The sequence below is a fragment of the Mauremys reevesii genome, linkage group 5 (genome assembly GCF_016161935.1).
Source record: "Mauremys reevesii isolate NIE-2019 linkage group 5, ASM1616193v1, whole genome shotgun sequence".
Classification (NCBI taxonomy): domain Eukaryota; kingdom Metazoa; phylum Chordata; order Testudines; family Geoemydidae; genus Mauremys; species Mauremys reevesii.
This window is the reverse complement of record NC_052627.1, coordinates 13353715-13373463: the sequence shown is the minus strand read 5'-3', so window position 1 is coordinate 13373463 and position 19749 is coordinate 13353715. Positions and strand designations below refer to the sequence as shown.

Here is a 19749-nt window from a genome sequence, read left to right as displayed (position 1 = left end):
AGACTGTGGTGGGTAGGGTGTGCAGTGATGTTAACACCGCTTCTACACTCGAGGAATGATAGGCTCCTGCTCCTAGAGCGGTCTGCAGTGCCGGACTGGTTGTTTCAACGGAGCCTGCCATCCCTCCTTTTCGGGACTCTGTGTGCGGGGGCTACGTGACCTTGTGGCGGGGGAGGATGGTTACAGATTCCCCTGCTGCGTGGCTCTGTGGTCCGGGACAAGGACCGCTGCATAAGTTCTGTAACCGCCCTCCCATGCCACAAAGTCACGTACCCCCCATCCACACAGAACATGGAAAACACCTCCCAGACCGACCAGGGTGCCTACTGACTGCACTGTGTGTGTGACCTGCTGTTGATCCTGCCCCCGTGTCTGTACCCTGGTAAAGGTGACTGTCCTATGCAATTAACAACTCCCTTCCTCCCCCCCACTTCACAGACAGTCTTCTGTAGAAAAACTTGACGGAAATAGTAATTAACAGCAAACTACTTTTAATAATCAACTACACAGGTAGGGGATGAAACTGGGATTGGGGCTTCGGTGAGTCAGGAAGGGAAGGACTTCTCAACATTTAGGGAATCAGAGCCTTCTTGTATTTGTGCACTCTGCAGGGGTGCAGTGACAGTTTTCACGGCCCCTGTCGCCCCTCCTTCTTGTTACTTTGGGTGAGGGGGGTTTGGGACTTTGTGGCGGGGGAGGGCGGTTGCAGATATAGTGCAGGGGGGCTCTGTCCTCCTGCCTGCGGTCCTGCAGAACATCCACAAGGCGCCGGAGCGTGTCAAATTTTCCCTGGGCATTTCCTGTGTGGCTGGTCAGAACATCCAAGGTCGGACTGCTATCCAGAGCGTCAACAGAGCGGTGCACTGTGGGATAGCTCCCGGAGCTACTAAGGTCGATTTCCGTCCACACCTAGCCTAATTCGACATAGCCATGTTGAATTTAGCGCTACTCCCCTCGTCGGGGAGGAGTACAGAATTCGAACTAAAGAGCCCTCTAGGTCGAACTAATTAGCTTCCTGGTGTGGACGGGTGCACAGTTGAGTCGAATTAATGCTGCTAAATTCGACATAAACTCCTAGTGTAGACCAGGCCTCAGCTTGTCCACCGGCACAGCAGAGCCAGTTTCAAGAAGTGTTTTCATTTGCTGCTGGTATGGGGCCAGGAGCTGATAACTACTATCCATCAGTAGCAAAGAAGCAGCCAGGATGATTGTGACACAATAGCGTGTCACAGGCTCAGTGCCTCCTGGAGCTATTCCCCACGTGGGACAGTTAATCATCAACTCTCCTTACTCATGGATTCTGCCTAAGGCCACAATCTAACGCTAATACAATTCTGATTTTGGATTGAGGCTAGTTAAGCATAAAGGTAAATACATCCTTCGACAGTGTTAGAGGGATCATCTTTACATCTCATTACAGTGCATATGCTCCGTACGGGAAAAAGGCCCACTTCTGCTCAGAGCCAATTTGGCCTCTCCGTTGAACTAGTATAACTCCACTGAAGTCAAACGAGGCTACACTGGTATAACTGAGAGACATATTTGGCCTCAGTGTACCTTCTTCCAGCCTTGTATTTCTGGAGTTTTATTAAATTAAAGTCCAGACAATTTCATGGATACTAATGGAGTGGCACAGGCTATTTGTTTTCTTACAGCCTATGCCACTCCACTAGAATCAGTGGAGTTGTCTGGAATGTAATTTAGTGCAGAATGTGCTCCATTACATTCACCTTTTCCTATAGCCACTAATGCTATACACAGAGTCAGCCTGCCTACAGGGGCAAAGGGCACCAGATAAGCCTTTTCTTCTCAAACAGAAACCATGTACAGAGCAACCCATATTTACGTGGGGGTTATATACTGGAAATAGCAGTAAAGAAGCCTCAGATATCAAGTACTGAGGGGCCTGTAAGCCAGCAATGCGGGAAGTGGAGAAATGACACACCCGGAGGCAGAAAAACAACAGAAAATCTCCCAGCTAGAAAAAAGCCATTAAGGAATGACATGCTGAGCATGTTAAGAGCAGCAAAGCCGAAAGCCAGGCAGGAATTATTATTCCGAACTGTGCACCAAAGTGAGAGTGTGATTTAAAAACACACTGACAAGTTTCTTTATTTTTTTGCCATGTGTGTTCAGTTTGGCAACTGCTCTCTAAATATTGATTCACCGTGGTGTTCTCTTTCTGCACAAAGGTTAATTGGAAATAAGGAGGAACAGTGACACTTTAGACACAATGGGTCAGATTCTGCTCTCCCTTACATTTGGTGGGGAACCCTTTGGAACGGTGATGGAGTCCTCAAAAACAGAACTGCTGGAACGCTGAGCCATGGGAGGCCTCGGGGATGGGGAACCGAGGATAGTGGCAGGAAGATAGGAGCACTAGAGGAGCCGGGGGAGGCTCAGGGGAGCAGCTGGTGACTCTCTGCAAAGTCCATCCTATTCCTGCCTCCTGGGTGGCGGAAGCTCACTGTGAAGGGGGCGAGGAAGGGTGGAGTAATGGGAGGGGAGCTACTGACGCTCAGTGTGGAGGGAAGAGGGGGTGTTGCCTGTTCTGTGCTGGGAAGTGTGGGGGTGTTGCAGCAGCTCCTACCTGCTCCTCAGTCTGATCTTGGGCCTGCGGCAGCAGCTTCAGCCCCTCCGAGACCTATTCTCACCTCCATCCCCCAATGCATGCACAAGTTTATGCCGGGGCACAGCCCCGCAATATTTCCCTTGTGGGGGCTCTAGCCTCCACTCTGGGTTCCACTGCCCCTGCTGCCTCCCCCCGACCTGTGTCCAGCTCCTGCTCCTCATGTGGGGCTCTGCTGTCTGGGTGCCTCACTACTTGGCTCCTGACATCACCTGGCTCTGGCTCCACCTTGGGCTGCCAGCGGCTCCCCTGCCCAGTCCTAGCTGCGGCATCCCTGGTTCTCTCTGGGCTGACCCATCACTGTGCCCTTTAGGGCCGGCTCCAGGGTTTTTGCCGCCCCAAGCAGTAAAAAGAGAAGAGGGGGAAAAAAAGCCGTGATCGCGATCTGCAGCTCTGCCGCCGCCGCTTCAGTCTTCGGCGGCAATGTGGCAGCAGGTCCTTCGCTCCGAGAGGGAGTGAGGGACCCGCCACCGAATTGCTGCCGAAGACCCGGACGTGCCGCCCCTCGCCGTTGGCCACCCCAAGCAGCTGTTTGCTGGGCTGGTGCCTGGAGCCGGCCCTGGTGCCTGGAGCCAGCCTGGTGCCCTTCCCCCTCCTGCCCCATCCTCGCCAAGGCCTGGCTCTGTGCTCTGCCAGCCTGGAGGGTGCTCTGCAGCAGAGGAGGGGCAGATGTACCAGAATGCCATGCCAGCTCCTCTAAAAAGTTGTGGAATGGCGTTCTGGAATGTTCCGGCATGACTGGAGCATGGCCTTGGAGTCAGTCTGGGGCATCATGCTGGTGCAATAGAGCAGCAGTCTCTGTAAAACACAGAAGGAGGGATATCCCCTTTCCTCGCTGGGGTACTCGGGAGCAGGCAACAGTCGCCTGGGCGCCTGATGTTGTTGACAGTAAGGGAGATCCTGAGTATCCCAGTGGTGATCCTCTATCTACCCCCCTGCTGCAGTCCTCTTGCTTATAATGGAAATTAATCTTGGCAGTGACTCCACCTGGCTGGGCCTGTATGCGCGCACTGGCCTGTCTTGGGAGCCTCCGGGAATAAACCTGAGCGAATCTATCCAATGGGTCTAACTCAAAAGCACCAATTATAAACAACATACAACCAATATCTTCTGAGATTAGGGTTAACACCCCCTTCCTTAGCAATGTAGAGAAACGTGATATAACAGATTGAGATTAAACTGTCACAGCCACTTTAAAAATCAGTGGAGGGCACTTCAATAAATCAATTAATAAATGCAGTTTACAGCAGTAAATGAAACGTAGCCAGCTTACATTTACACTGGCACGGTTACCCCACCTCTGACTGTGCACTCCTGTGATTGTCAAGAGTTACAAACACTTGTGTGGGAGTGCTTGAAGATCCTGACAGCACCATGCTGGTCCGGCAAAACAGCCCAGTCAACAATGGGCAGAGCAATTCTAACTTGGAATCATTCCAAGTTGCGCAACCCCTCTGAAGATGGGAGTTGTTCTAACCAGAGATCAGTAACCCTGGATTGTGGTGGAACGATAAGACCACTCCATCTCTTCTCAGACACAGGCAAACTCCTTACAGTCTCTTCACTGTCCCCAATGGGCCAAAACAAAATGGACACCTTAGAAAGCTGGCTAGATGGTCGGGCTCAACGGGTAGGGATCAACGGCTCCATGTCTAGTTGGCAGCCGATTTCAAGTGGAGTGCCCCAAGGGTCGGTCCTGGGGCCGGTTTTGTTCAATATCTTCATTAATGATCTGGAAGATGGCGTGGACTGCACTCTCAGCAAGTTTGCAGATGACACTAACTTGGAGGAGTGGTAGATATGCTGGAGGGTAGGGATAGGATACAGAGGGACCTAGACAAAGTAGAGGACTGGGCCAAAAGAAACCTGATGAGGTTCAACAAGGACAAGTGCAGAGTCCTGCATATAGGACGGAAGAATCCCATTCACTGTTACAGACTAGGGGCCAAATGGCTGGGCAGCAGTTCTGCAGAAAAGGACCTAGGGGTTACAGTGGACGAGAAGCTGAATATGAGTCAACAGTGTGCCCTTGTTGCCAAGAAGGCTAATGGCATTTTGGGCTGTATAAGTAGGGGCATTTCCAGCAGATCGAGGGACGTGATCATTCCCCTCTATTCAACATTGGTGAGGCCTCATCTGGAGTACTGTGTCTAGTTTTGGGCCTCACACTACAAGAAGGATGTGGAAAAATTGGAAAGAGTCCAGCAGAAGGCAACAAAAATGATTAGGGGGCTGGAGCACATGACTTATGAGGAGAGGCTGAGGGAACTGGGATTGTTTAGTCTGCAGAAGAGAAGAATGAGGGGGGATTTGATAGCTGCTTTCAACTACCTGAAAGGGGGTTCCAAAGAGAATGCATCTAGACTATTCTCAGTGGTAGCAGATGACAGAACAAGGAGTAATGGTCTCAAGTTGCAGTGGGGGAGGTTTAGGTTGGATATTAGGAAAAACTTTTTCACTCAGAGAGTGGTGAAGCACTGGAATGGGTTACCTAGGGAAGTGGTGGAATCTCCTTCCTTAGAGGTTTTTAAGTTCAGGCTTGACAAAGCCCTGGCTGGGATGATTTAGTTTGGAATTGGTCCTGCTTTGAGCAGGGGGTTGGACTAGATGACCTCCTGAGGTCCCTTCCAACCCTGATATTCTATGATTCTATCAAACTCCCCTTCCCACACACATTGTCTTTCTTGGTTCCGATATAATGGAACTCACATGTAATTCAAACTGGTTTTGCAAATGGCCTCCTGCCTCTTCAAACTTGTCTCTTATGCTTGCACAGTTTGTAACTGCATATATTTCACATTGCCCTAAGCTCCCACTGAAATACCTGAGCAATTAAAAAGCACTTATGAACAACAGTGAACATTCTACAATGGACAATGCCTCACCCACAGAAAAATGAAAATTAGCTACTTTCCTCCATACACACATACTTCACAGCTGCTCATATAAGAAGGTAGCACTTTCATTTGTCAGACTAAAGATACATTTCCACCGCCCTTTCTGTCCAAGGATCTCAATGTGCTTTACAAACACTCACGAATTAAGCTGTACATATCATTATCCTCATTTTACAGATGGTGAACTGAGACACACAGAATATTGAGTTCAGCGTCACTGATGAAGTCCATGGCAAAGCTGGAAACAAAACCCAGATTTCCTGACCACCAAGATCACAGACCATGTGAGAGGGTTCACTGTGGTGCCTCCTGCTGCCTGTCCTGGGGATTAGCTCTGTTTGCCAGTACAGGTCTGTTGCATCTTACGCGCATTTAACATGCGTGATTTCAGCTTTACGCAGTCAGCAAAAACAAAAAAGAGAAAAATAAACATTTAAATACTGTTTCTGTATTGGGGGTGATTCCGCCCACCATTCAACACAATGTAATTTTGACTATACGTGGTTTTCACTTTAAGCGCTAACCGCGGAACGGAACCCCCACGAAAGATGAGACTCGCCTGTACACCCTCCTCCGGTGGTGCCTCACCGCCATCACTTTCATTCCAGGACCTGCGCCACTCCCAGGAGTGCGGCATCCACTTCAGTGACACAGCCCTCCAGCTGTGCCACACTCTGTGTTCCCCACTTCTGGGTGACCTGCAATCTCTGTCTTCTCCACTTCGCTCAGTGGCAACTGCAGTCCATTGTCCCAGGGCCACTTCCAATGCAGGGCCAGCACCCTCTTCTGCCCTTACCTCGGGGCCTCAGCCTGCAGCCCTAGCAGCCAGCCAAGAGCTCTCTCTAACATCCCTGGTCCCTGACTGCAGCACTGCTTTGTCCCAGGTGCTGGCACTCCTTCCTCCTGCTAGGAGCCTGGTCATCTCCCCTCAAGCTTCAGTCAGCTTCTGCCCTGCAGCCTTTCTTATATAAGTCTGCCAGGCCATGATTGGCTGCTCCTCTCAGCACCTTTCTAATTGGCTGCCTCCAGTGCAGCCTCCCTAAGGCTACTTTTAACCCCTTTTCTGCCAGTGAGAGTCAGCCTCCCCATCACACCATCCTTCCACCAAATGGTAGGGAAGAGGATGAACCAGGTAGCACATTTTAGAAAAGGAGCTCAAGCTCAGCAGTGGGAGGACTTCAGGGAGAATGCCAGTATGTCATTGATCATCCCTGCAGCCACAGCTGAGCACTGGAGGGCACGTTTAGAAGTTTCCTCAGTTAAGGCTAACACCTCTATTGCTATTTTTAGCCCCATAACGTGAGCCCAAGTCAGATGACTCAGGCTCTGAGACTCACATCTGCGTAATTTCATATATATATATTTTGCCATTCAGCCATACTCCCAGTCTTTCCATTCCCCATCTCTAAAATGGAGATAACACCATTCTTTCTCCCCTCCTTCGTCTCTCTTGTCTATTTAGATGTGAGCTCTTTGAGGCAGAGGCGCTTGCTGGATCTAGGTGCGTGTACAGTTCTCAGTGCAATGGGGCTCCGATCTCAACTGAGGTCTCTCAACTTTACCATAAAAAATAAGGTCCAAGTGGGCATGGACTGAAATACCTTCTCACTGCTCAGGGAGTGGTTCTGGCAAGTCAAAGTGGAGGAACATTATTTGAGCAATGTGGGGAAGCTTCTCTCTCTCTCTCTCTCCCCCCCTCGCCCTTGCTGTAGGATCACTTTTCCATGGATAAGCAAAGGACTTCTGCTTCCAGAGCTACCAGCACAACTTCTTCCCAAGTACTTCAAACAAATTCATTTTAAAAGACTAAACGAACACGCCTGCATCAATACAATTTTTAATGAGTATGTTTCCTTAGATGTAATCAGATACATCTACTTTCTGTACTATTTTGTGTTACTTTCCTCACAAATGTTGCAGGCACAAATCTCTGTGAAAGGGCCTTAAAAAAGAAAAGAAAAGAAAAGAAAAGAAAAGAAAAGAAAAGAAAAGAAAAGAAAGAAAGCTTGTACTTTGAATAGTGAAATTATCTGGTTTAAAGCTGTATTTAATGACTCTTTATTCTTTTGCTTTTAACTGCCTGCAGGATCTAATCTCTGGGAGATCCTATTTAATATTTTGACATTTAGTATTTTAAATTCAAGAAAATTTATATTCAGCCTCTTTTTCAAATTGATTGATATGCTTTTCTATTTCCCTAATGATATTGCCCATTAGATCTTCTGATTCAGGAAAAGATGAATTAGTTTCCTTGAATTTTAGATGAGTTATAGTGACAGCTCGATTCACTCAACAGAAATCTGTTGCCGTACGTTGCTTTCAACAGCAAATAATAAATTATGTGGAGTTTCAGTACTGGTATCTAGCTGGTGTCTTACTGGACCTGAAGGGATGCTGGAGGAGGTAGGTAATAAAAGGATTTGACCCTTACATTGCAGGAGAAACCACCCACTACCTCTCAAGAGTTACGAACTGAAGTGTAGGTTGCCAACCCTCCAGGATTGCCCTGGAGTCACCAGGAAGTAAAGATTACTATTTAATTAAAGATGTCATGTGACAAAACCTCCAGGAATATATCCAGCCAAAATTGGACACTCTACTAGAGTGTCTATTACGTTTCTGTCAGTTATTGGGCTAAATGCACCTCTGGCCTCCTTGTCTCTCTGTGCACACCCGCTCTATGGTATGAGGCCTTGAATTGTCACCTATATCTTGTGGTAGAATCATGCATTTCTCTCAGTCTCAGACTGGGCCTTGTGTTGCCGACCCTATTAACTGTGATTACCTTAGCTGGTCTCACTTAGGCTCAAACCCTGCAGTTATGTCCCTTATAGGGCAATGACAGGGGTAACCAGTGTCCAAACAGCCTCCTTAGAGCAAAGTACTATTTATGTAGAACAAAAGCATTTGTTCTAAAATAACATTTTAGAGAAAAAACAGTTCACAGAAAACAGATCTTAAAAACAATGAAACAGACTTATCTTCGAAAAGTCATGGAAGACAGGGGAGATTCTGTAGGACTGGAAAAGGGCAAATATAGTGCCAATCTATACAGAGAGAAATAAGGACAACTTGGGGAATTACAGACCAGTTAGCTTAACTTCAGTACTCGGCGAGATAATGGAGCAAATAAATAAGCAATCAGTTTGCAAACCCCTAGAAGATAATAAGGTGATAAGTAACAGCATGGATTTGTGAAGAACAAATTGTGTCAAGCCAACCTAGTAGCTTTCTTTGATAGGGTAACAAGCCTTGTGGATGGCGGGAAGTGGTATATGTGGTATATTTTGACTTTAGTAAGGCTTTTGATACTGTCTCGCATGATCTTCTCATAAACAAACTAGGAAAATAAAACCTAGATGGAGCTACTATAAGGTGGGTGCATAACTACTCTCTGGGAATGGTTTTCCAACCAGTTATCAGTTGTTCACAGTCAAGCTGGAAGGGAATATTGAGTGGGATCCTGCAGGAACCAGTTCTGAGTCCAGTTCTGTTCGATATCTTCACCAGTGATTTAGATAATGATAGAGAGAGTACACTTATAAAGTTTGAGGATGATACCAAGCTGGGAGGAGTTGCAAGTGCTTTGAAGGATGGGATTAAAACTCAAAATGATCAGGAAAAACTGGAGAAATGGACTGAAGTAAATAGGATGAAATTCAGTAAAGACAAATGCAAAGTACTCCACTTTAAGAAGGAACAATCAGTTGCACACATACGAAATGGGAAATGACTCCCTAGGAAGGAGTACTGCAGAAAGGGATCTGTGGTCATAGCGGACCACTGAGTCATAGTGTAATACTGTTGCAAAAAAATCAAACACCATTCTGGGATGTATTAGCAGGAGTGTTGTAAGCATGACACGAGAAGTAATTCTTCCGCTCTACTCTGCGCTGATTAGGCCCTAATTAGAGTATTGTGTCCAGTTCTGGGTACCACATTTCAGGAAAGATGTGGACCAACTGGAGAAAGCCCAGAGAGGAGCAACAACAATTATTTAAGGTCTAGAAAACATGGCCTATGCGAGAAGATTGAAAAAATTGATTTGTCTAGTCTGAAGAAGAAAAGACTGAGAAAGGACATAACAGTTTTCAAGTACATAAAAGGTTATTACAAGGAGGAGGGAGAAAAATTATTACCTTTAACCTCTGAGGATAGGACAAGAAGCAATGGGCTTAAACTGCAGCAAGGGAGGTTTAGGTTGGACATTAGGAAAAACTTCCCGTCAGGGTGGTTAAGCACTGGAATAAATTGCCTAGGGAGGTTGTGGAATCTCCATCGTTGGAGGTTTTTAAGAGCAGGTTAGACAAACACCTGTCAGGGATGGTCTAGATAATACTTAGTCATGCCATGAGTGCAGGGGACTAGACTAGAACACCTCTTGAGGTCCCTCCCAGTCCTACGATTCTATGATTCCCTGGATCTGGGAAGGCCCTACGTCTCCCTCCATAGTCTCTCTCTTTCTGGGTCAGCCTGTCTCCCTAGACAGCTTCTGATAAGTGGATCCTCTTCATCCATCAGAAAGAATTTAATTCTTTAGTCTTATTTTGATTTCTTGCCTCCCACCCTGGCAAAACAAATTTTTCAACTTGCTGGAGACAGGGTGCTAACAGTTTGCTTCATTGTGCATGTGTGTGTGTGCATGGGGCTCCTTATCTAGATCTATGGAGTGTGGTTTTTCTGTTTGATCTCCCGTAGCCCCATATTAAATTAGATCAATACATTCATAGAGAAAATTCTAATACCATCTATAGTTGTGTATCAGTCTTACCTCACTGCCCAGGTCACCTACATATCATTATTCATAAATTAATACATAGCAGCTCTGTGATTTTCACAGCTTCCACTCATTAGGTGCTTAGAAAAACTAACCAACCCTAATTATACAAAGTTTGGAGAACAGAGATTTGGCTGGTCCTAAATAAGGGTAATAAGGCACTGAAGAGAGATCCATTCTTAAGATAACTATTAGGGGAGGGAATGGGCCTGTTTAACCTCCAGTGAAGGGTGGGAAACCTTCCCCAAGGGGGTCCTTGCAGAGGAACGACAATGGCTACGTCTTAAAGAGAGGTGAGGGGCAAAAAGAAAACCAGGATTATCTAATTGTGTGGAACAAATGAACAGTGAAGGTGTCGCAGGGCCAGTACCCCCGTCACCCTGGGGTGGGGTATGTGCACGGTGGCCCCGCGGTTAAGTCAACATGGTTCTGCTCAGCCATCGGGCTGCATAGTCCAATAGCCAGAGTTCAGCCCAGGGGCCAGAGTCAATCATACTCCCTTGTTGGCAGGGAAGCATGGCCCAATGGCCAGAGTCAATAGGGCTTCCCTTGTCTGCATGGAAGCGTTGCCCAATAGCCAGAATCAATACAACCACCCTCAACTATAGGGTAGTGTGGCCTCGTGGCCGGAGTCAATACAACCACCCTTGACTGTAGGATAAGGTGGGCTATGCGGCCAGTGCCTGGGGGACATCACCAAGGGGGTGGCGGCCCCAGTAGGGGGGCTCGGGCCCACCCAACTCCACCAGGCCGTGACCAAGGGCCCTAACAGTGGCGGAGTGATCCACCACTGGGTCAGCGGGGAATCCCACTGAAGCATGCTGACCTCATGAGGGTGGGAGGTACCACTCCCTCACCCTCCCTGGGTCACTTTCTACAGGCTTTCCTGCAGCAGCGGTCCATAGGGTATCAGGGCTTCCTGGCTCCTTGGCGCTGGATGCTCCCTGGGGTTCCGATAGCAGCAGGCCTCTGGTCCAGGTCTTGGGCTCTTTGGCTCCCATAGGTAAGGGCTGTAACAGCTCCTGGGCTTGAGCCTCTACCAAGCATCCTTCCTCCTTACCAGTCAGCCCGGACTGAGCTATGCTGCTCCCTTTTATACTGCAGCAGCAGTTGGAGCATGCCCTGCAGGGTCGAGAGGGCGTGGCTTCGGCTGCTAAGAGCACTGCTTTAACCCCTTCTGCTCCAGTGCGGGGCCAGTCCTCCCCATCACAGAAAGGAAAAGCTCTAAAGTGTAATAGGAGAATGTTACTGAAGGACACCAAGCAGAGGACCCATGACAGCTCCAAGAAGACATCAAGGGAGCCAGTGGATGTCACCTAGTGATACTCTGTCTGGATGCGCATACAAATCAGGACACAAAGAAAACAGCCCCATAGTCTCAGAGAATCTCCCTGTGATGAAGCTTCTTTCTTATGGACTTACAGATGGCCAGCTTAACTAACAGTAAAAGGAGGCTCATGAGGAGGTCTCTGATGGTAATAGGGCCTTGGACAGCGAAACCAAAGAAAGCGGTGAAGGGGAAAGTGCTGCCAGAACTCATGGAACAGGTTTTATAAGAGGTAAAATTGGAGCTACAATTTGCGAAGAAATTTTTCCTTCCCAAATCAGGACAAAAAGTCAAAATCTTGAAATCTTTAAAACATTTTGTTAGGGTCAATCAAAATGTTTTGTTTCAATTTTAACCCTTTTCAAATCTCTTTTTGATAAAAATTAAGTTGCATTTCAAAACAAAAAGTCATTTTGAACCAAAAGAACAAAATAGTTTGTATAAAAAAAATGCCAAAGTGGGACATTTCAACAATTTTGAAAAACAGTTCCCCCCATATGTTTTTTAACTCAGTGAAAAAAATAATCATCAAAAATTTCCTGACCAGCTCTAATTATCACCAGATTTATAAACCCAGATGAAAGAACTAGTCAGCACAATGTGCAATACCAGCAGCTTACTTTACCACTGAGTAATTTCCTTCTACTTCTACTACAGGTCACACTACATATGAATTACATACAAAAAACTATGTTAATAAAACATTAAGTTTGTAACGTTAAGCACTCAGAATTTAGGGAACGTGTGAATTAAGGTCACCCATGCAATCTTAATTCAGTTCATTAATGCATGTGCGTATGCATTATGATGCAGGATTTAATTACTTGATCCACATAATAGTTTTCCACAGGACCTCTGCCCTATTCAGTGCACAGGATAGACAATGATCTATTAATGAGAAGCTGTTCAAAATTTTGTTTTACCATCTGTCTTCAAAGCATGGCCTCATACCTTATCTCCTGCACATTATTTAAACCCTGCTCTGAATAAAGAAGTATTAATTTCCTCGTGGACCTTTTTATGGCATTCATTACTGTAGCATCAGAGTGCTTCACAGGCAATAAACGTAGCTTCACAACATCCCCGGGAGGTTAAGTGGTATTATTATTCCCATTTCACAGATGGGGCACAGAGACACAGTGACATTATTTGTTAAAAGTGTATATTAATTCTGTGTGCAATTTGTGATGCCTATGGCCTGATTTTTCAGAGAACATGGCTTTTTATAGCACTTTATTTATTGAAAGCATAGCTCCCGTTGATTTCAGTTGCAATCTTGAGCACTCAGCACTTCACAAGTCAGACCCCAGAGTCTCAAGTCAGTCAACCAGATAATGAGGAACATACAGTTAGAGACAACCTGCAAAAAATCTAGTTTTAATGGACTTGCCCGGCATCGCATCGTATCTTATGTGGCAGTGGCAGAGATAGAATCCAGTTCTCCAGGGTGGCATTCAGCTGTTTTAACCAGGTGAAGTATGCTCCAGCCACATTCTCTCCTGCCCTGGCACATCCTCAGCAAGCTATGCAAAGGGAAGTCAGAAGAGATGGTGTACAGCTGGCTATACGAACTCTATACTATCCAGGGATTCCCCTATGCAAAAACAATCCCCAGATTTGCATTCTGGATTAAATCAGAGCCAGACATTGGTGGCACGGGCCACGCCTTTTTGTTGATCATTTTCCACTGCTTTACTCTCAGGCATTCTCTTCTAGCAGATTTTTAAATATATGAGTCTAGTATCTTGAGCATAGGAGCTACAAGTGAAATCAGTAACAAAATGGGCAAGTGGCCTGATAAGTCTAGTGATCATACCTCCTCTCGAAAGTCCTCTTGAAATAAGACACTAAGAAACAAAGTAAATCTTAGAAAATGCAGCATTGACAGATGGCATGGTGTACTCCTCGGTTATCCTACAGCAACTTCTCCACATGCACAACGTGCTAACCCCCACAAAAACAGGAGTACTTGTGGCACCTAAGGCCTGGTCTACACTAAGGGGGGGGGTCGAAATAAGGTACGCAAGTTCAGCTACGCAAATAGCGTAGCTGAACTCGAAGTACCCTAGTTCGAACTACTCACCCATCCAGATGCCGCGGGATCGAAGTCCGCGGCTCCAAGGTCGACTCCGCCACCGCCGTGCGCGGTGGTAGAGTTCCGGAGTCGACCGGAGCGCGTGGGGAGTTCGAACTATCGCGTCTTGATTAGACGCGATAGTTCGAACTCCGAAAAGTCGAACTCTCCGCGTCGACCCGCGCGGTAAGTATATACCTACCCTTAGAGACTAACAAATTTATATGAGCATATTTGTAAAGTGCCACAAGGACTCCTGTTCTTTTTGAGGATACAGACTAACACGGCTGCTACTCTGAAACATGCTAACCCCAGTAACGCCGCTTCCACCTTTCATCCTAAGAAAGGGGTCCAATCTGTGTGCTATTGGATTCAATACAGTATTCTACTCTTCTCCATTCACACAATTCAGGAAGAATTAGTCAGTGATTTAACAAATCACTCCATACTGTAATTTGTGCCCCAAATAATTCCAACTACTAATTATTTACCTTTTCATATTAAGAACTGTAAACACTGTTTCCCCCGGTATAGTATGAGAATAGGATACTTTGAAAATTCCAGAATTCTCTCATTAGATTCTTTAAAAAGGATCTTAGATTCCAAGGCCAGAAGGGGCAATTGTGATCATCTGTCTGACCTCCTGTAGAGCACAGGCCAGAGACCTTCCCCAAAATAATTCTTACAGAATATATTTTAGAAAAACATCCAATCTTGATATAAAAATTGTCAGTGATAGAGAAGTTTCCACCACAACTCTTGGTAATTGTTCCAGTGGTTAATTACCCTCACTGTCAAAAACTTACACCTTATTTATAGTCTGAATTTGTCTAGCTTCAACTTCCAGCCATTGGAGCTTGAAGTCACACTAATAAGTACTTATCCTATTAATAGAAAAATAATTCCTATATTCCTTACTTAAGTAGACAGGAAATATCACCAATTACCTAGCAATGACCAAAACCATCTGATATTTATCTTGATCAGTTATTTCCCAATAGTATTCTAGAAAAATGTTGAAACATTCCATCTGTTTTACTGAAGCAGTAGTTACTGTTCTATGTACATCAATCCCTTTCTAAACTCAGACACACCAGCACCTCTAATAGAATGTGGATAGAACATTAGGTCAGGTTTTCCCAGCATGTCTTCCAATCCATGTAACTTTGCTAACATTAGCTAGTTTAATGAGTCAGCTGAACAGTCAAATAAAGGTTTGACTGTGATCTCTACCACATGCTCCCACAGGGCAGTAAGAACGCCCCTGACATCTGCGCTTGAGGCGGTGCCCAGGATTGAGTTCCTGCGTCCCCCAACCCTGGAGCAGACGGGCAGAGATTCTCACCCCTGCTCAGGCCCCTTTATGATAGTAAAAGGGTCTGATTCTAGCATAGGAACTGTACAAGACAGTTGGCAAAGCAGCTTTCTGAGGATTCCCTCACAAGCCCTATTGTAGCAGTTGAGCAGTGAGTGTCTGGAGCATGACTGAGGGTGGGAGGGGCATAGAACCATAGAAATGTTGGGCGGGAAGAGATCTTGGGAAGTCATCAAGTCCAGTCCCCTGTGCCAAGCTAGGACCAACTAAGCCTAGACCATCCCTCGTGTGTGTTTGTCCAATCTGTTTCTAAAAACTCCCAGTGATGGGGCTTCCACAGCCTCCCTTGGAAGAGCGAAACTGTCTTTATAGTTAGAAAGTTTTTCCTACTATCCAACTTAAATTTCTCTGGCCACAGATTAAGCCTATTATTTTTTGTCCTGACTTTAGTGGACATGGAGAACAACTGATCACGGTCCTCTTTATAACAGCCCCTAACTTATTAGAAGACTGTTACCAGGTCGCCCTTCAGTTTTTTTTTCTCAAGATTAAACATACCCAGTTTTTTTAACCTTTCCTCACAGGTCAGGTTTTCTGAACCTTTTATCATTTGTGTTGCTCTCCTCTGGACCAGGGCCGCCCAGAGGATTCAGGGAGCCTGGGGTCTTCCCGCCACTGAATTGCTGCCGAAGACCCACCCCGGGACTCGCCGCCAAAGTGCCGGAAGGACCCCCCACTGCAGGTCTTCAGGGCACATCAGCGGTGGGTTCCAGAGCGGAAGGACCCCCCGCCGCCGAATTGCTGACAAGAACCTGGAGCGGAAGAAGCTCCGGGGGCTGCCGGAGCAAGTGAAGGACCCTGCTCCAGGGGCCCCGAAAAACTCTCGTGGGGGCCCCTGCAGGGCCCGGGGCAAATTGCCCCTCTTGCTCCCCCCTCTGGGCAGCCCTGCTCTGGACTCTCTTCAATTTGCCCACATCTTTCTTAAAGTGTGGCCCCCAAACCTGGACACAGGACTCCAGGTGCACCGATGCAGCTATGCCACTGTAGCGCATCTGGTGAAGACATGCTACGCTGATGGGAGAGCGCTTTCCCATTGGCATAATTACTCCACCTCAGTGAGAAGCGTAAGCTATGTCAGCAGAAGAGCATCTCCCATCAACAAAGCACCAGTGTGGACAGTGTGAAACTAGCGTTGCTCAGGGGAGGGGAGACTTTCACACCACTGAGTGACGTAAGTTAGATTGACTTAAGCAGTAGTGTAGACATCCTCTCCGTTTTCCAGGTTTGTTCAAAGTGTGGACTGTAATCAGCACACTATAATTTTGGAGAATGATAAGATCTCACAATAATGAGTACTGTACACAAATCTAGGCAGACACACAGAAAGTCTGGAACCAGTAGTCTGGCAGATCTTTTTTGAAGTATCATGGATAAATGAATAAATTGTTACATATACCTGATTTCTTCTCTCTTTTTTTCAGTACATATGATCTCCACCATAACAGGTGTTGTCTGTCTTAAGACACATCACTACACTACCCTACATCTAACCTGAACCCCATCTATGATACTTCCTAAGAGAGTTAGAAGTTCTTAATGGAAACATTTACATTTCCTATGAAAATGGCAAAAACCAGAATCTTGTCATAATAAATCAATACTTTATAGACTCCATAACCACAATGAAACCCATTGGCACAATACCAAGGACTACCTTAGATTGGTACCACAGCATCCTTTACAACTGCTTATATCTATTTTATGATTATTTATTATTAGTTACAGCAATATAAACTAGCAATAGAACGGCTCTAGGTTTCTCACAGCCCTGTCGATTAGTTCTGCTGCAATGTACGCCATGGGATCTTTAATGGCAAGTGGTCAGAGACTCAAAATCTTAGCTTATGTGAAAGACAGCACTTCATTGCTATTATTGTTATTTATTTGTTTTACAGCAGCGCTTAGCATACTCATCCAGGACTCATGTCCCCAGGGACAGACATGGAGTTCAAAGACAGTCTCTGCCCCAGAGAGCTTGCAAGCTAGGTTTATGCTCCTGTTTCCTCTGGTCATAAAACAACATACCAAAGTGGGGAGAGGGACAAGGTTACAGTAAAATGAGATGTTTTACATAGTAAGCTGCAATTTCAGCTCACCTGCCTAGTAAATGTCAGCACCCCTTAGCATCCACATTGGTTCAATGATTCACTAAGGACTCAGAGGGAAGAGTGCCATCTACTGAATCACTAGTACCACTTCCCACAGAGCCTCAGTTTCCCTTGGGGATGGTCTCTCATCCAAACACTAACCAGTCCCATACCCCACTGACTTTTGAAATCTTACATCATCCTAGACTGAGGTAATGTACGTACTGGCCAGGAGCACGCGCAACATTCCAGAATGGGTCCCGGATCCCACCAGGTTTTGACCATTGGAACTACAGAGCAATGACGAGGAGTCAGCTTGAAAAATTAAAGTGGAAGCTTCTCATCTGAAAAATTCACTTACAAAGTAACATTTCTAATATGAAAAATGTCATAACTTTTAATAAAAAGATACTGAAAAGTTTGTGACAGACAAGCAGAAACTGCCATCACATTTTGATGCCTGAACTCTTTCATTACTATAGAGGACAAACATTCAGTTTCAGGATCATTCAATACTCAGACAATGTATAAATTCTTGCTATGGTTTTTAGACACCTGGTATTCTAAACAAGCAAATTTCCAATTTTCAGAAGGTTTAATAAGTACTATCTGCATGGCCTATCTGGCTCACTGACTAATGTTTTGTTATCTACAATTAGACGTACTGCAGACAGTGCAGACAATGCCTAAATATGCTCTGTAATTTTCTCCAGCTACAAGAATAATCTTGCTATTTCTCTAATTATAATAAATATTCTAGAGAGAGAGAGAAAGAGACTTTTAATCTTGTCACACTGGTGCTGCAATTTAGCATTCTTGGAAATGAAACAGACAGCAAAAATATAAAGGATTTTAACCTACTAAAGGAAATAAAAGTAAATTGAGACAACAGCAACAGCTCTTGTGACAGCAATGTGTTTTCACAGCTAATCTAGCAATCATGGTAATGTTATATAAATCTTTGATGCAACTTATTATATAAATTTCCATGGTTCAGTATGCATCAGCAATAGTTCTGCACACTTCCATGAAAATTTATCCTTCTATTTTTCTTTGAGCTGTGCAGTTACCAAAAAGAGGGGATGAATATCAGAATGGCCAGTTTCTTTGCTGTATGATCTTTAGCAAGTATCAGGGGGTAGCCGTGTTAGTCTGTATCCCCCAAAACAACAAGGAGTCTGGTGGCACCTTAAAGACTAACAGATTTATTTGGGCATAAGCTTTTGTGGGTAAAAAAAACCACTTCTTCAGTGGTTTTTTTACCCACGAAAGCTTATGCCCAAATAAATCTGTTAGTCTTTAAGGTGCCACCAACCCTTTGATTTTTAGCAAGTCAGTCTTGCAAGGTGCTCCAGGTAGGCAGACCTATGTACCCACGCAGACCTAAACTGAAGTCAGTGAGACTTCATGAGAGTGCAAGTTCTTTGCATGGAACAGCTTGGGTGACAGATTTTAGACTGTAAATTCTTTGGGATGGGGACAGCATCTCTCTGTGATGCAAAAGGAAACTGATTTGCCTTATTTAGCTGTATCAGTTAGGAATTCCTATAGCGTTCTGCACTGAAGAATCAGATTGATGAATGGGTGAACTGGAACGGCATGCTGATTGTCACAGTACAAGGGGTGAGGAGATAGAGGAAAGAGGTTAATATTTTAATTCCCCACAAATTTAAAAAAAAAAGGAGAGAGAAAATAGGCCACACAAGTTAAAATGGAGGGAAAACAGCAAAAGAACAAAACATGAAAAGAGAAGAAAATGTAGGTGAAGTAAGAGAGGGGAAAAGGCAAAGGGAACAATGCACTCCAGGGTGGGAGAGCACTACTCGTTTTTTTTCTACTTCTTTTCCTGCATCCAGTTAGGTCATGCACCAAGAGCCTTCTTCCCTGAAACTAATGGCAAAACTCCCCCACTGACTTTAGTGGAGCAGGATTATGTTCTCAACCTTATTTCCTTTTTCCTTGCAGGGAGATTATGTTTCTCCAGAAAGCTCGTGTCTGGTGACCACTTTGCATGGTCCTTTATTAAGAAGGAGGGATTCGTTACATTAAAGAATCAAAGGAAATGAAGCATGACATTCAGAACCAGATCACGGTGTGGTGCTGCCATCATTCGGAACAGGCTGGGGTGTGATGTTGGAGCAAGCTTCCTGCACATATCAGAGAAAGAGGAGACAGAAGGGGATGTGGCTTGAAGCGCCCTGCAACCTTGAAATACTGCAGCACATTGAGACTTTGGAATATGCCTGAATCAGAGTCACAGGCTGGGCTGAAGGTGATCAGATTTAAATAAAGCAACTGGAAAGATCAACGAGAGTGGCTAAGATGCATCAGTAGAGGAGGTATTGGAACAAATTCATAAATTAAACAGGAAGACAATGCCAGAACCAGAGGGTATTCACCCAAGAGTTCAGAAGGTACTCAAGTCATATATTAAACTGTGGAACTACTAACTGTGGTCTATAACTTATTGTTTAAATCAGTCTCTGTACCAGATGACTGGAGGATAGCTGACACAATGCCTGTTTTTAAAAAAAGGCTCCAGGTACAATTCTGACAATTACAGGCCAGTAAGCCTGATTTCAG

The 19749-nt window shown here is 45.4% G+C and overlaps 2 long non-coding RNA genes across 2 annotated transcripts; one reads left to right on the top strand and one right to left on the bottom strand.

The window, feature by feature from the left end:
- The first annotated feature begins 1243 nt into the window (after positions 1-1243).
- LOC120405554 lies at positions 1244-19534 on the top strand. Its single transcript, XR_005598667.1, has 3 exons — positions 1244-1367; positions 5704-5876; positions 19132-19534. It is a non-coding gene; the product is annotated as an uncharacterized LOC120405554 (long non-coding RNA).
- Positions 12992-14266, bottom strand: LOC120405553. Its single transcript, XR_005598666.1, has 2 exons — positions 14196-14266; positions 12992-13153 (listed from the first exon to the last, which is right to left on the bottom strand). It is a non-coding gene; the product is annotated as an uncharacterized LOC120405553 (long non-coding RNA).
- Positions 19535-19749: the final 215 nt, after the last annotated feature.